The 13942-nt window shown below is 48.3% G+C and overlaps 1 protein-coding gene across 1 annotated transcript in view; it reads right to left on the bottom strand.

Annotated features, from left to right (window-relative positions):
- Window positions 1–13942, bottom strand: part of PEPD (peptidase D) — a 174740-nt gene that overhangs the window by 136971 nt on the left and 23827 nt on the right. The gene's annotated exons all lie outside the window — the stretch shown is intronic.

The raw sequence follows: 13942 nt of genomic DNA, 5'->3' as shown, positions 1-13942 counted from the left end.
ACACACCCACTCTGGGCAAGGGAATGGCCAGAATGGTGTAATAGAACAGGGGTCTCAAACTCAATTTCATGGAGGGCCGCATCAGGGTTGTGTTTGACTTTGGGGGAGTCAGGGTGGGCGTGGCCAGAAAGAGCATGGCCAGCTCGATGTCACTCATACTCAAAAACTAGCCTTTGTTGGTCTTTGATCTAGAAGGGGAACATTCCCTAACGCATCAGCAGGGAGATTATTGCCCAAGATTTTAAAAATCTCCTTTAAAGCTTTTCCAAATCCCACAGCAATTAATTTTACATTGTATGGAGCAGCAAATAAAAAAAAATCTGAAAATGCATAACTACAAACTTAAAGAATTATTTAATGAGAAAGAAACTGCTTCATGTATCCTCATCCTAAGCATAGAATGTAGTTTTAATGAAATTCTAAAATTTCATTTTATGACATTTATGAGCAAGGATTAAAAGAGAAAGAAAAAGATCGAGCATAATAAAGTTGAAAAGCAGCTGGTTTCTTCTAAGTACGAATTGTAAAAATGTCATTTAAATGTCACCCCATCAGCCAAACAAGAGATGGGTACGATCTATCAAAATGGAAGCAGTACAAATACATGCACAACTGGGGAAATGTTGAAATGAAAGAAAACCTAAAACAAATGATTAGCCTTTCTTCTTTCATTCTGCTACCAGTATTCCGAATTGTATCTAACCTTCATGGAGGAAAAGGATCCTTGGATTAATGTAGCCTTGGTCATCCAAAGTCATTTTGAAGCTTCGGTGTTGCTGTAGTGGAGCTGAGGAATAGGGATAGCCTTAGCTTAACCTGGGGCTCAGCCGTGCTTGCTGGGGGGTGACAAGAATTGCAGCCCAATACCTCTAGAACAGGGGTGTCAAACTCGCTTTCATTGAGGGCCACATCAGGATTGTGTTTGACCTTGCGGGGCTGGGGGTCATGGGCATAGTGTGTGTTCGACATCACTCATGTTGGGGGGCACCTGTGTCAGCCCCAGCACTTTGCTGGTGAAACCGGGCTCCCAATCTCTGATTTTGGCTGCAATGGCCATCTGCAATACTCTGGCAGTAAAAATGGAGTTCAGGAGGGCCGCCGGCAGCTCTCTTGAGCTCCGTTTTTGCTGGCAGAGGCACCACAGGCTGGTCCTTCGCTGTTTCCAGGGTAGCCCTGTGGGCCAGATCTAAGCACCTCGCAGGCCAGATCCTGCCCCCAGACCTTGAGTATGACACCCCTGCTCTAGAAGTTGGGAAATTTCTTTTTAATGGAAAAACTTTGTAAAATTCTAAGAAGAAAGTCCTAAAACCAAGACCATTCTTTCCCAATAGGGATAGGACAAAACATTGTAGAGACAATTTAAAGTTTTGTATGCCAGCAATCCACTCTGTCGTCTAAGTGGCTGGATTTGGCACAACTCAAAAATCTATAGGTCTAAATCTAGACCTCTAGCAATCAATATGTACCCTTAGCACAGATTGTGGGCCTTCTCACAAAATGGTTGCCACATTGAATTAGCAGAATCAAATTCCTGAGAATGTTCCTTCCTTCTCTACTCCCCCTCCCCAGTTTCTCTTGGTATTTTTACCTGGGGGTGGGGGGGGGAGAGAGATCTGTTTCAAATAAAAACTGGGCTTCTTATTTGTAATATCAGATACCAGCTTGCCAATTATTTATTTTTTATTCATTAAAACAATGCTTGGGAAAAAGAAAAAAGGTAGAAGTTACATGGGCAAGAAGCATGGCCAATCCCAAATCCATGTGACAAGTGGAAACTCCAAAAACAGTATTGATTCATTTTTTTTAACAAAAAATAGAGTTGGGTTTCTAATATTTTTGTGTAATTAATAGGTTCTTCTAATTTAACTAACCTTAAGAGAGGGAAAGAAGCTATGAAGAAGTGAGAATTTCTGTTTCCACCCGTCTCTCAGGTTTTTGGAATGCTACTTGTCATTTCCTCCAACATTTTTCAAACAGAGGTTTTGTGGTCAAGGACCTTACTAGTTGACAGCATTTTGGGATAAACAAACAAATGCAAGTTTAAGAACAGCCTAATGTAGTATTTCGTGAGAGTGACTAGAACAGTGATGGCTAACCTTTTCTGGACCGAGTGCCCAAAGCACATGCGGGCCCGAGCCCCCAAAGTGCAATATGTGTGTGGCCCCGTGCATGCACCCTGCCCCCACACATGAATGCACGCCTCCACATGCGCCTAACCCTCCACGCATGCACCTGCGCCCCTTCGCACGCATCCTGTGCATAGATGGCAGAGACCCAATGACCAACTGGCTGGTGGGAGGCGCGCAGGCATGCACAGTAGAGCTGAACTAGAGCAATGGCTTGCGTGCCCACAGAGAGGGTGCTGTGCGCCACATGTGGCATGTGTGCCATAGGTTCACCATCACAGAACTAGAACATCAGCAAATGTGTTTTAGATAAGGGGATAATTTAAGAAAAAAGGCACAACGACTCACCTAAGGAGAGCTTTAGAATAGGAAGCGACTAAATTAATCTCCAAATGGACAAGTTCAAACAGGAAAGTTCCCAGCCTGTCTCTTTCTCAGCATGCACTTTATTAACAGACCCACAACAAGGCCAGCATACAACTGTCTCTTACAGGGACCGTTTGCCAAAGGACCTGCAGGGCTAAACAAAGGCCCCTGCCATGTTTGGGGCACCTTTAGATACAAAGCTTGAAAAGTCCCTTTGGATGTCAAGCGACAATTCTTGGATGATAGTTGAATGTCAGCATGAGAATGAAAGTATTCTAGATGTTTCAAAGTGGAATGATTTTGAATTACTATTTAATAAGAATGGGACAATGCTGGGTGTCCTCAGGATGTGGTCAGGAAAGTCCAGAGGGCAGCCATGACCGTCCACTCAACCCTTTGCCCGTTTCTTATGTGGATCCCATATGCAACACATTTAAAGATATTTAGTAGGTGGATGTAACATTAGAGGGGGAGGGAGGGAGGGAGGGAGGGAGGGAGGGAGGGAGGGAGGGAGGGAGAGAGAGAGAGAGAGAGAGAGAGAGAGAGAAAGCTTGGAATGTGTTTGTACTTAGAACTGCTGTGAAAGATATCGGAAGCCACTTCGTTATATTAAAGTTAAATTTACCGACAAAGAAATAACAAAGAGTAGTACAGCTATTTTAACTATTCCCTTTATTTCTTTGTCGGTAAATTTAAATTTAACACAAAATAGTTTGCCATGGAAGCAGCTGCCTGCAAAGGCTCCTGGATTGGGGGCGAAAGGCAAAAGTGGAAGCAGTCTGTTCCATCCCAGATTTGGGTAGACCAGGTTGCACTGATTGACTGGTCTCACCGGAAAAAAACACTTCTTCGTATCTTTTTTCTTTCCTTTCTGTTTTTCTTGAACTTTTTTCCTCTTTTCCTGCATTTTTCTTACTGTTTGCAGTTTCTTCTTTACATTAGTTCGCATTAGTTTTAGTTTTTAAAAGAAGTTTTCATACCGTTATAAACAAAAAATGAAAAAGATTGAGTGGTGGCATTTCAATCAAAGTTTGGTCTGAACAGAGTTTATAGAGTGTAGGAATGCATCATGGAGAACGCAGGAAAACTCTGGGGCTGCCGTTTGCCCCAGCTGTGCAAGTCCAGTGGTGGGTGTCCTCAGAGTCAAGCAGGAGCCAAGCAATTGGGGACCATGGACCCTTTTGGAAATGAGTCCACAAAAAGATGTCTAGATTCACACATACACAGCATGTGGCTTTATTGGTTAAACAAGCACCCGTTTTGCCATTCTCCTCTGCCTGTTCGCTGGGAAACATTTTAAATTAGAGGTATCAAGTGAGCAGTGATTTAGTAGCCTGTTTGTGCATATGCTCAGAATAATGATGGACAAATTGTTCTGCTTCCTTGCCTGTCACAGTGAGATTCAAAACAGGCCTGCCTCAAATTGCAATACCCCAACAATGATTTAAGAGAGAGAGAGAGAAACAGAGAGAGAGAGACAGAGAGAGAGAGAGAGACAGAGAGAGAGAGAGAGAGAGAGACAGAGACAGACACAGAGCAGAGACAGAGACAGAGACAGAGACAAATGGGACTATTATGACTCCAATGAAGGATCTATGGTGGCGGGAAAATCTTTATAGAGATTATCCATTCCTGTAAAGCAGTGTCCTGTGTCATGTCTTAGTCCCCATATGAGGATGAGCCACTTTTCAGCATTTTTCTTTGGGAAAAGTAGATAAAGCTTTATACTGAGTAACTCCTGGAGCCTCTTTTGAGCAGCAGAGACTTCAACCACACATTTCTGCATCTGCATTTATCCCACAGACGGGCTTGGAAGAACTTTGGGCCATTCCTCATTATAGAGCCGCTTCAATTCGCTGATTTTTTTTAGCAGGGTTTTGCATGAAGGCGACTTAACTGAGTGTGTAAAATACCCTGAATTCACATCTAACAAATAATGCTGAGCACCGACCAATGAAGATTAGAATCCTACACGAAAAATGTTCAAAAAACCAAGGAATACACGACATTATCAAGATGCCTACTGAGTAATTGAAAAAGCCAAGAATACCAAAAGTGACTCACTACAAAGTTGTCCTCACTTAACGACCGTGTGATCAGCAATTGTTTGAAGTTACAGCAGCAGTGGATATAAGATACTTGCACCCACTCCCAAAATGAAGTTATGATTGTTGCAATGCCTCCCCCCCATCATGTGATCAAAATTTGGGTTCTTGGCAACAAGTGCTGGGGTGCGTCAACCCCCCCTCCATCTGTATACCCTTTTGGCTGCCCTGCACCATGGCAGTTCTTGCCAGCGTCTCAAGTTCCCTTGATGGTGACCTCATTAGCCAGAGAATCTAATTCAACTAATGATCCCAGGGCCTCCCTTTTCTCCAACATAGACAGCAAACATTGGCTCAGCATGCTCAATTAACACAAGACATGTTGCACGCTTTGATGTGCTCTTTGTTTGACCAGATTCTTATTTACATATTCATAATATTTAGATTAAGCCCCGATCCCATTGTAGGCTGATTATGAAAATCTCCTTTAATGATCAGCAGCCCAACCTGAACGAAGACTGTCTTGACTTGCTGAAAACCAACTTAAAACAGTCACTAGACAACAGCAACAATACAACATAAAGCAGTTCAGGTAAGCCAATGGTCTTTTTCCTGTGCACCGCTTGGAGAGTCCAAGCAATGGGACATCCCCAAGTTACTGTCCATCGGGGTGGGCAAAAACAAGGTCCCAGAACAACCGCCTGGAGCACCCTCCTGCCGAAGGCCAAGGCAAACACGTCTAGTTTGTAATGTCTGACGAAAGGAGAAGGCGAAGACCACTTGGCCGCCCGACAGATCTCCTTGATTGAGGCCTGGGTGGCCCAGGCCGCCGAGGTGGCGGCGCTCCTCGTAGAGTGGGAAGTGATGTTACGTGGAACCACCCGAGATTGGCTTTCGTAGGCAGAGGCGATGCATGCCCTCAACCATCTTCCACAGTGGTGGAGGTGACCTTCTTGTCCAGAGAACCAGGCTGGAAAGATATGAATAAGGCCTCAGACCGACAGAAGTCCAAGGTCCGGTGGAGGTAGACTTTTAGGGCCCGCCGAACATCTAGTGTGTGCCAAGAGTGCTCCCACGCGTGGGAAAAACTCGGCAAGATGACTTCTTGTGCCCTATGAAAGCAGATGTTGATCTTCGGAATGAAGGAAGGATCAAGTCGTAAAACAACCCTGTCGGGATGCACAATGCAAAGGTCCTGACGAACCGACAGGGCCGCCAACTCGGAGATACGGCAGGCAGAGGTGATGGCTATCAGGAAGGCCGTCTTTAGTGTGAGGTGTCACAGTGATATGGAACGCCGTGGCTCGAAAGGTGAAGTGAGCGCTTGAAGTATCACGGACAGCTGCCAGGTAGGATATCGATGGATGGTGGGCGGACGTAGGTTCGAGGCGCCCTTCAGGAAGCAGCGCACCCTGGGGATCCTGCTGAGAGACAGGAAGGGATCCCTGGACCAGACAGTGGACAAGGCTGCCACCTGGTGCTGCAGCATATTCGGGGACAACCCTTTCTCAAGGTGCCCTTGCAAGAAGTCCAAAACGCGGCACACAGGCGCAGTAACAGCATCAATGAGACGGTCCTCACACCATCTGGAGAAGGAAGCCCACGTGGCATCGTAGATTTTCGTCGTGGAGGGACGCTGAGCAGCTTGTATGGTGCATATCACCTCTTCCGATAGACCCTCATTCCTCAGCAGGTCCCCCTCAAGTGCCAGACGGCCAACTGAAGCCACTGGGGTTCTGGATGGACAACGACCCCCCTGGCGGTGGGAGACCTGACTCGGAGGGATCCGCCACGGAGGTGACACTGACATGCTGACTTGGTTGGCGAACCACAATCTCCGGGGCCAATGGGGAGCCACGAGAATCACCTCCACCTCCTCCACAATGATCTTGGATAGGACTTGCGGCAAGAGAGGAAGAGGAGGGAAGGCATAGAGCAGACCCCGGGGCCAGTGGCATCGCAAAGCGTCCGTTCCTTCCGCCCCTGGGGTCGGGAATCGGGAGAAGAACCTCTCCATTTGGGCATTCTCCCTGGTGGCGAAGAGGTCTAGCAGTGGTAGACTGAACCTGCAGGTCAGGAGGCAGAAGAGGGCTGGGTCGAGTTGCCACTCGGCAGAGTCAATGGTAGTCCTGCTGAGCCAGTCCACGCAGGTGTTGTCGATGCCCGAGACGTAATCGGAGCGGATGGACTCCAGGTGACGCTCCGCCCAGCGGCCCAGCGCTTCCGCCTCCGCCATCAGCCACTTGGATCTGGTGCCACCCTGGCGGTTGATGTGCGCTTTGATGGCCGTGTTGTCCATCATCAGGAGGACGTGACGTCGGCGAATCGACAGATGGAAATGACGAAGGGCCAACCTCGCCGCCCTCAGTTCTAGAAGACTGATGCTGCAGCGGGACTCTGACGCGGACCATTTGCCCTGGACCACGAGATGGCCCAGCCGGAGAGACTGGCGTCTGTGGTGACGACCACCCTGTCGGGCTCCCTGAAGAGGTGTCCCTTGAGGATCGCAGGCGACGTCCACCATCAGAGGGACGTCTTCACGGCCAGAGGCACGGGAATCAGCATGGTCGAGTTGCTCCTGTTGGCTCTCTGGTGGGGCAGGAGCAGCCACTGTAGGGCCCTTGAGTGGAGACAGGCCAAGGGAACAATCGACAGGCACGAAATCATCTTCCCCAGCAACTGCGACAGGAGAACCACCTGGACCTGCCTCGCACGGATCACCTTGTGTGTCAAGGACCTTAGAGCCTCTACCCTGTCTTGGGATAGGAATACCCTGCATGAAGAGGTATCTATCACCGCTCCCAGATGGTTGATTCTGGTGGAAGGAGTAAGGTGGCTCTTCTCCAGATTGAGAGAGAAGCCGTGGTTTCTGAAGGTCCTCATGGTGATGCGGAGGTCCCGCACGGCCCGCGGCCTGGACGACGACTGAATGATGATGTCGTCCAGGTAGCATTGGAGCCGTATGGGTCTGCGCTGGAGGTGGACAGCCACTACTGCCAGGACCTTTGTGAAGGTCCTGGGAGCCGACGACAGGCCGAATGGAAGGGCCCTGTATTGAAAATGTCAGCCGGCATAGAAGAAGTGTAGGAACCTCCTGTGCTGAGGGCGGATAGGAATATGGAGATACGCCTCCTTCAGATCGATAGAAGTCAGGAGGTCTCCCTGGCAGATCCCAGCCAGGATGGACTGGAGGGACTGCATCTTGAACCTCCGGTAGGCAATGTGCCGGTTGAGGTTCTTATGGCCCTCCTCCTCCCGAGTTCTTGGGCACCAGGAAGAGGATGGAATAATATCCCCTCCCCTCCTGCCCGGGGGGCACCTGCTCTATTGCGTTTATCTCCTACCTCTTGGTCCATCCGCTCCCTCTTCACGGGGCAGGAGGGAGTGGGGCACCTGATGAAGTTCCTGGAAGGAAGGGAAAGGAATTCCAGGGAGAGGCCCTCCCTGATGGTCTGAAGCACCCAGGCGTCCTCCGCCGTCTGGGCCCAATGGGAGGCGAACAACTGGAGTCAACCACCTATGGGAGACGACATCGGGGAGTCACTTGGACTTGCAGAAAGGCCTATTGGAGGCCCCGCCGCAGTTGAACTTACGGAACCCGTATTGCTGCCTCCCCCTGTCTCAAAAGGGAGATCTCTCCTGTGCCCTCTCTCCCAACTGGTCCGAGGGTCTGTTGGAAGGATTAAAGGAGGTTGATGTGGAGGGCTCGGAAGCACGAAAGGACTGCCTCCTACGGTAATGGTTGGATTTACGGTCCTGCTTTTTGGAAGTAGAGGGCAAGACCTTCCTCTTGTCCTTGGACTCTATGAGGAAGGGGTCCAATACCTCCCCGAACAGCTTGGCTCCCTTGAAGGGCGCAGCTGCCAGCTTCCATTTGTGCTTTTGGTCCGTCTGGCAGTGGCGGAGCCAAATGAGGCGTCGGGAAGTAACATTCGACACCAGGGCCCTGGACGCAAATTTGGTAGCATTAAGTGAAGCGTCCGCGGCATACTGGGCCGCCGCGTCTTAGCCACGTCTTGGTGAAGAGCATCATCTACCGGGAGTTTGTTTTGGAGCTCCCGCAGCCAGATCACAACAGCCTTATTAAAGAATGAGATGGAGGAAGGCGCCCTAATGGCCCAAGCTGCCGCAAGATGGGTCTTGTGGCAGGCCTTCTCCACCTTTTTGTCCTCCGCTTTAAGTCTTTCTAAAAGGTCCGCAGGGAGGGGCGTGTTAGAGGTGAGACCTGTGATAGGAGGATCCACCCCTGGCAGGACCAAGAGGTCCTCCAGGGCGGGCTCCATTGTATACAGCTGTTTGTCCACCTCACTGAGGTGGCTGGTTGATTCCATTGACGTTGTATAAGGTCAAGAAAGAGTTCGGGAATCGGTACCAACTCCTAGTGGGAAGGCGGAACCCTAAACATGGCTGCATTGGGATTCACCGGAGCAGCCTCTGATGGGGCTTGAGCTAGCTTGGGTTTAACCCCTTCTCCGGTAGCCACCTTCACTTTGTGTAGGATTGATTTGAATAGGCTGGGCTTGAAAAGGCCCGAAAAGGCTGGGGCATCGGGAGGTAGGTCCTCATCATCAGACATCTGATGGAGATCCTGGCCAGGGTCCTCAAGGGCAGAGGCCTCACTGATCACCGAAGACTCAAGAGAGGGATGGCGCACATGCTTTGGTGGGGAAGGGCCAGCCTGAGCAGGCTGAGAAGGACCTGAGGATGGACGTTCACGCTTCCGCATGGCAGTCTCGATGCCCTTTGCAATGGCACGGGCCACCACCCCTTGCATGTAAGGGGATAACTCGGAGTCGGAATCCGAATCCAGCTCCTGATCAGCAGGCTCCCCTTGAAGAGGAAAAAAGCCTTCAGGAGGATTGGACCTGGAAGGTTCCACAGGGGCAGGTTCCTGGCCATAAGACCAGGAAGGAGTTGGGGAAGAGGGTGCAAAGAATCTGCTAGGAAATAAGTCCTACGACTCAACCTCCTCGGCCAACAAGTCCGCGGGGTCCTCCCTGGGAGGGGGCAGGGCTGAGGATCCCCCAGGAGTAGAAGATGGGGGGAGTTCCTTCTCTGCCAGGCACCTTGCCCTTTTAAACTGTTTGTCAAGGGCTCTCTGGCACCTTTCAGCATCTCTAGCCTCAGCCACAGAGGGGATCTTGGGTGTTTACCCTGACTGACCACCCTAACCCTGCCTGAGCCATTATCCTTAGCGGGGGGGGAACCTCGCTTGGAACCTGCGGAGGACCCCGTCTACCAGCGAAAGAACCTGACGTAGAGGGTTCCATGGTGAATGATCACACAGATAGATCAGACAAGTGCAGAGAGGCGGCAGGAGAACTGGATGCTCTGACTGGCTACTCTGCAACAAAGGGACAAAAGGAAACATAAGTTGAGGCACTCAAAATGAACCAAAAATGACATAAACATTTATGCATGGTACAGAGAGACAGTGCCAGAGAGAGCAGAGGAGATGGAAGCCAAAGGATCTGCAGTGCAAACCGCAAGATCAATCGGGGAACCAAAAAAAAGCCCAGGCGCCTGCGAAAAAAAAGGGGGAAATTTAAACTGTCCAATTATGCAGGCCCCGGGTGCCTCTCTGTGCCAGAGCGCAGGCCACGGGCAGCACTGGCACTAGCGCCGCATGGCGATCGATGAGGATTGCAGAGGGACAGTTGAGGGCCCCCCGCTGCACCCCCTGTTCACCCAGCGGCTGCCCGATGCGACTGCGCTGAAGCGGTGGGCCTGGGCATAAAAGGGCGCGAAAAACCTTCACCCAAAATGGCCGCCGCAACAGCGTGGGAGGAAAGGAGGTGGTGCGAATGTGGCTAAACCGCCAGTCTCGCTAACCTCCGCGGCAGGCTAGATCGCTCCTAAGGCCAGAAATTCGAAAAATGACGAGAAAAACAACAAAAATGGGAAACACAGTCGCTGCGTGCCCTAGAAGCCTCGCTGCTGATCGCCGCGCTTTTAAAAGCCAAGGGGCAGGCCTCCGAAGCTGGCTGAGAAAGCACAGCCTGGAGAGCCCTCCCCCACTCATCGTCTGCCTCCCAGCCTCCAAGAGGCTCAAACGCAGCAATCCAGGCTGCCCAAGTACAAAGGAAGGAGGAGGAAGAAAAGGAAAAAGATTTGAAAAGGGAAAAGAATAGAATGGAGAGCCCAAGCCAAAGAGAAAAAAACCAAATAGCTACAGCTCACAGAATTCAATCCGATCGGGCTGGACTGAGAATTTTTTCTGGAGAACGTAGCCACGCAAGGAGGCGTGGCCAGGGAAAAGACTTCTCAGTCCAGGGCAAGCAGACTGAAATAACCCATTGCTTGGACTCTCCAAGCGGTGCACAGGAGAACTCGCCAGTGCTAACTTGCTGCAGGACAAGAGTTACACAGATAGCAAACAAATGGTGGAATAAAATCATTAAAGAAAGGCTGCAGAAGGAGGGACAGGATGAAATGTGAATGACAAAAAGAGAACTATTTATTTATTTTAAATAGTTAAATTGAATTATTTAATTCTAACTGTGGCATGTTATCCTTGGGCAAGTTGTCTCACGGTGAGTTGGCCGAGGCGAGTTGACCATAGGAAGTTGGTTATGGTGAGTTGTCCCATTCTACCCCAATTCACTAGCCTGGCTTTCTTCTGAATGGACGGCAAAAACTGGCTTTATGAAACTTTCCCATCATTCCTCTACAAAGATTTACAAGAGGTCAGGTCACTGCAAATCAGACTTTACCAGTTTGGAGGCAAAAAGTCACCAGATACAATTTGCAGAATCCCAGTATATCAAGGGTAGTTTTGCAAATGCAGAGAGCTGCCTTGCAAGCTTGACAGGATCCTGCAAAGCCAGGTTGAGTATCAATGCAATTTGTGATAACCAGCATCCTCCCAACTCCTCAGATTTCTTACACCTTGCCCCCCCCTCACCTGCTGGGGGCACCAACATTTGGGAGACATCGGAGGGGGGGAGGCAAATAGCACAGAACAAAGATGGCTGAAGACCTATCAGCAGAAGATGGAAGTCACCCAAGGAATGGGGGGGAAAAGAGAGCAGGCCAGGGTCAAGATGATGGCACCCAATCTAGGCCCAGGAAGAAGAAGGGGAGCAACAAAGCCTGGGAAGAGCAACAAAGCAGATGTGTTAATTTGAGCCCTCCCCCCTCCCAAGCAGGGGACATGGAACCCTCGCAGGTTCATCAGCTTATAACCCAGCCAGGCTCCAGGCCACGGATGGTGATATTCATGGTATAAAGAGAGAGAGAGAGAGAGAGAACATATTAATTGGGTGACAGTGCAGGTCAACAGTTAATGTGGATTTTAAAATGTTGAAATATGTACAGTACTCATTTTATTATATAAGCTCTTTCTCAAAACTCCCTCCAAAAAGAATGTATTCCTAAGATATTTTTTTAATGGTTAAATGTTTAGATAATACACAAGAATCGGCATGACCCAATACAAACACAGGAAGAAATCCTGAAGATGGTGCATCCCACTTGTATTTTTAAAAATGCATATGCAGACCTTAAAATGCATTTATTAAGAAAATACACCACTCAGGCTTTGTCTGTTATTTTTATTTTCTTTAGCTAAAATATTCATAAACTGATTAGTGCAACTCAACCTTCCACCATATGTTACCCTTCCAATGTTTGGAGAAAGAAACGCCAAGAATTCCCAGTCAATTTGGCTGGGCGTTGCAGTTGATAGGGATTGTAGTCCAATGCATCTGCATTAGACCTCTCTGTCAATGACATTTAGGTAGAATAGGAAACATCCTTCTCTGACTGAAAATACAGGGTTCTCAGACTACAAATATAACACACATATTCGGGGAGGGGGAGCGCCCCCCCACAAGATACCTGAAGCACCCAAACGACATGCTGTATGTGATGATGGGGTTTTATGTGTGTGTGTGTGTGTGTTTTTCTTCTTTCTTTTTTGTTTTTGTTTCTCTATTGTTGTGTGTATATGTTGTCTATGTAACAAAAATAAAAAATCTTTATTTTTTTTAAAAAAAGATACCTGAAGCACCAAGCAGAGGTTTCCAGGCCACTTAATTTTTCTGTGTGAAAAGCTACAAAAAAGTAGTTTTGATGAAAAGAAAATAAGATGGGAAGCCAGGAGTAAAGCATGACAAATTGGAGTGGGGCAGAGAGGAACATCTACGAGCTATCGCTGGCTTGCCAGCCCACCCACTCCTCCTTATACTAACATCAAATGCACAGATGGCAAAGTGTTAACTAAACAAGAGGGTGTCAAGACTAGCTAGGAGGACAATACCAGAGATTTTAGGAGGCACTAACAGATGTTTCTGACAGAGCCAGAAAATAAACTCTTCTATGTGCAGCCAAGGCAGCTTTTCAAATTTGCCAAGACCAAGAGAGCAAAGAATACTGCAGAACCAAAAAAAGGAGCCCAATTTCTACCTAGAAATACTCAATACCCACCATAGAAAACACACATATATAGGAATACTCAATACACAAGAAAGAAAGAAAGAAAGAAAGAAAGAAAGAAAGAAAGAAAGGAAGGAAGGAAGGAAGGAAGGAAGGAAGGAAGGAAGGAAGGAAGGAAGGAAGGAAGGAAGGACAAATACCTGCAGTCTTAATCTGCTAGAAGCCAAAGTACAACTGTAAAGATGATTTCACCACATTCAAAGTTTACAATGATGGGCACAGAAATACTCAGGATCCCTGGCCAGGGTGGGGAGTGGGGTGTTTCACAATAGCAAAATATGCTATTTCAAGTAGCAAATTTGTCATCTTTTTTTAAAGCAGAAGAACTATGCCCAGATGGTGTGCATGAACCCAAGAATTCTCCAAAGAGGAATGCAAGACTCAGTGGCAGAGCTGAAATCTGATTATGTGATTCATTTTACCAGATCATGGAACATCAGGAAAGCAGGAGCCAAGGATTGCTAAAGATGGCATCCTTGGCATCCCAAATTCCCTTACCTCAAATTCTGTAGCTGGTATTTTTCTGCTCTCCAGTTGTGCTGGAATCAGTTGAGTGCTTTTTAAAAGCCAGTGTGGTTTAGAAAGTAAACAAATGCCAAGAAACAACCCTGAAGTTTTTACTTCTGTCTGAACTCAGCTTGAGCCCGTAAAATTTTAGATTCTTTCATCCAAAGCATCTGTCTATCTATGAAGGGCGGGTTACCTTGCTGGGCTTGGCAAGGTCAGATATGCAACACTCTTAGCTTATGCACCATCACTTAAGTTCAACATGGGTTACCGGCTAAGGTTCTGGTTTCTGCACCATAATCACCGCAAGAGATTTGAAGAGCTGAGTGGACTCTGGCCTAGTGTTTGAGATATGTAGCTTCTTTCTCAGGGTCTGAGAGCCAAAGAGGAGCAAAATCTAAATATTGTTCTTACACAAGTGACGGACCTTGCTATTCACTCCCTTTTTGGCCCCACTTGAGT

This window comes from Thamnophis elegans, chromosome 14, assembly GCF_009769535.1.
Source record: "Thamnophis elegans isolate rThaEle1 chromosome 14, rThaEle1.pri, whole genome shotgun sequence".
In the NCBI taxonomy this organism is placed as follows: domain Eukaryota; kingdom Metazoa; phylum Chordata; class Lepidosauria; order Squamata; family Colubridae; genus Thamnophis; species Thamnophis elegans.
Note: the sequence above shows the minus strand (reverse complement) of the source record. Positions and strands in the feature narration are given on the sequence as shown.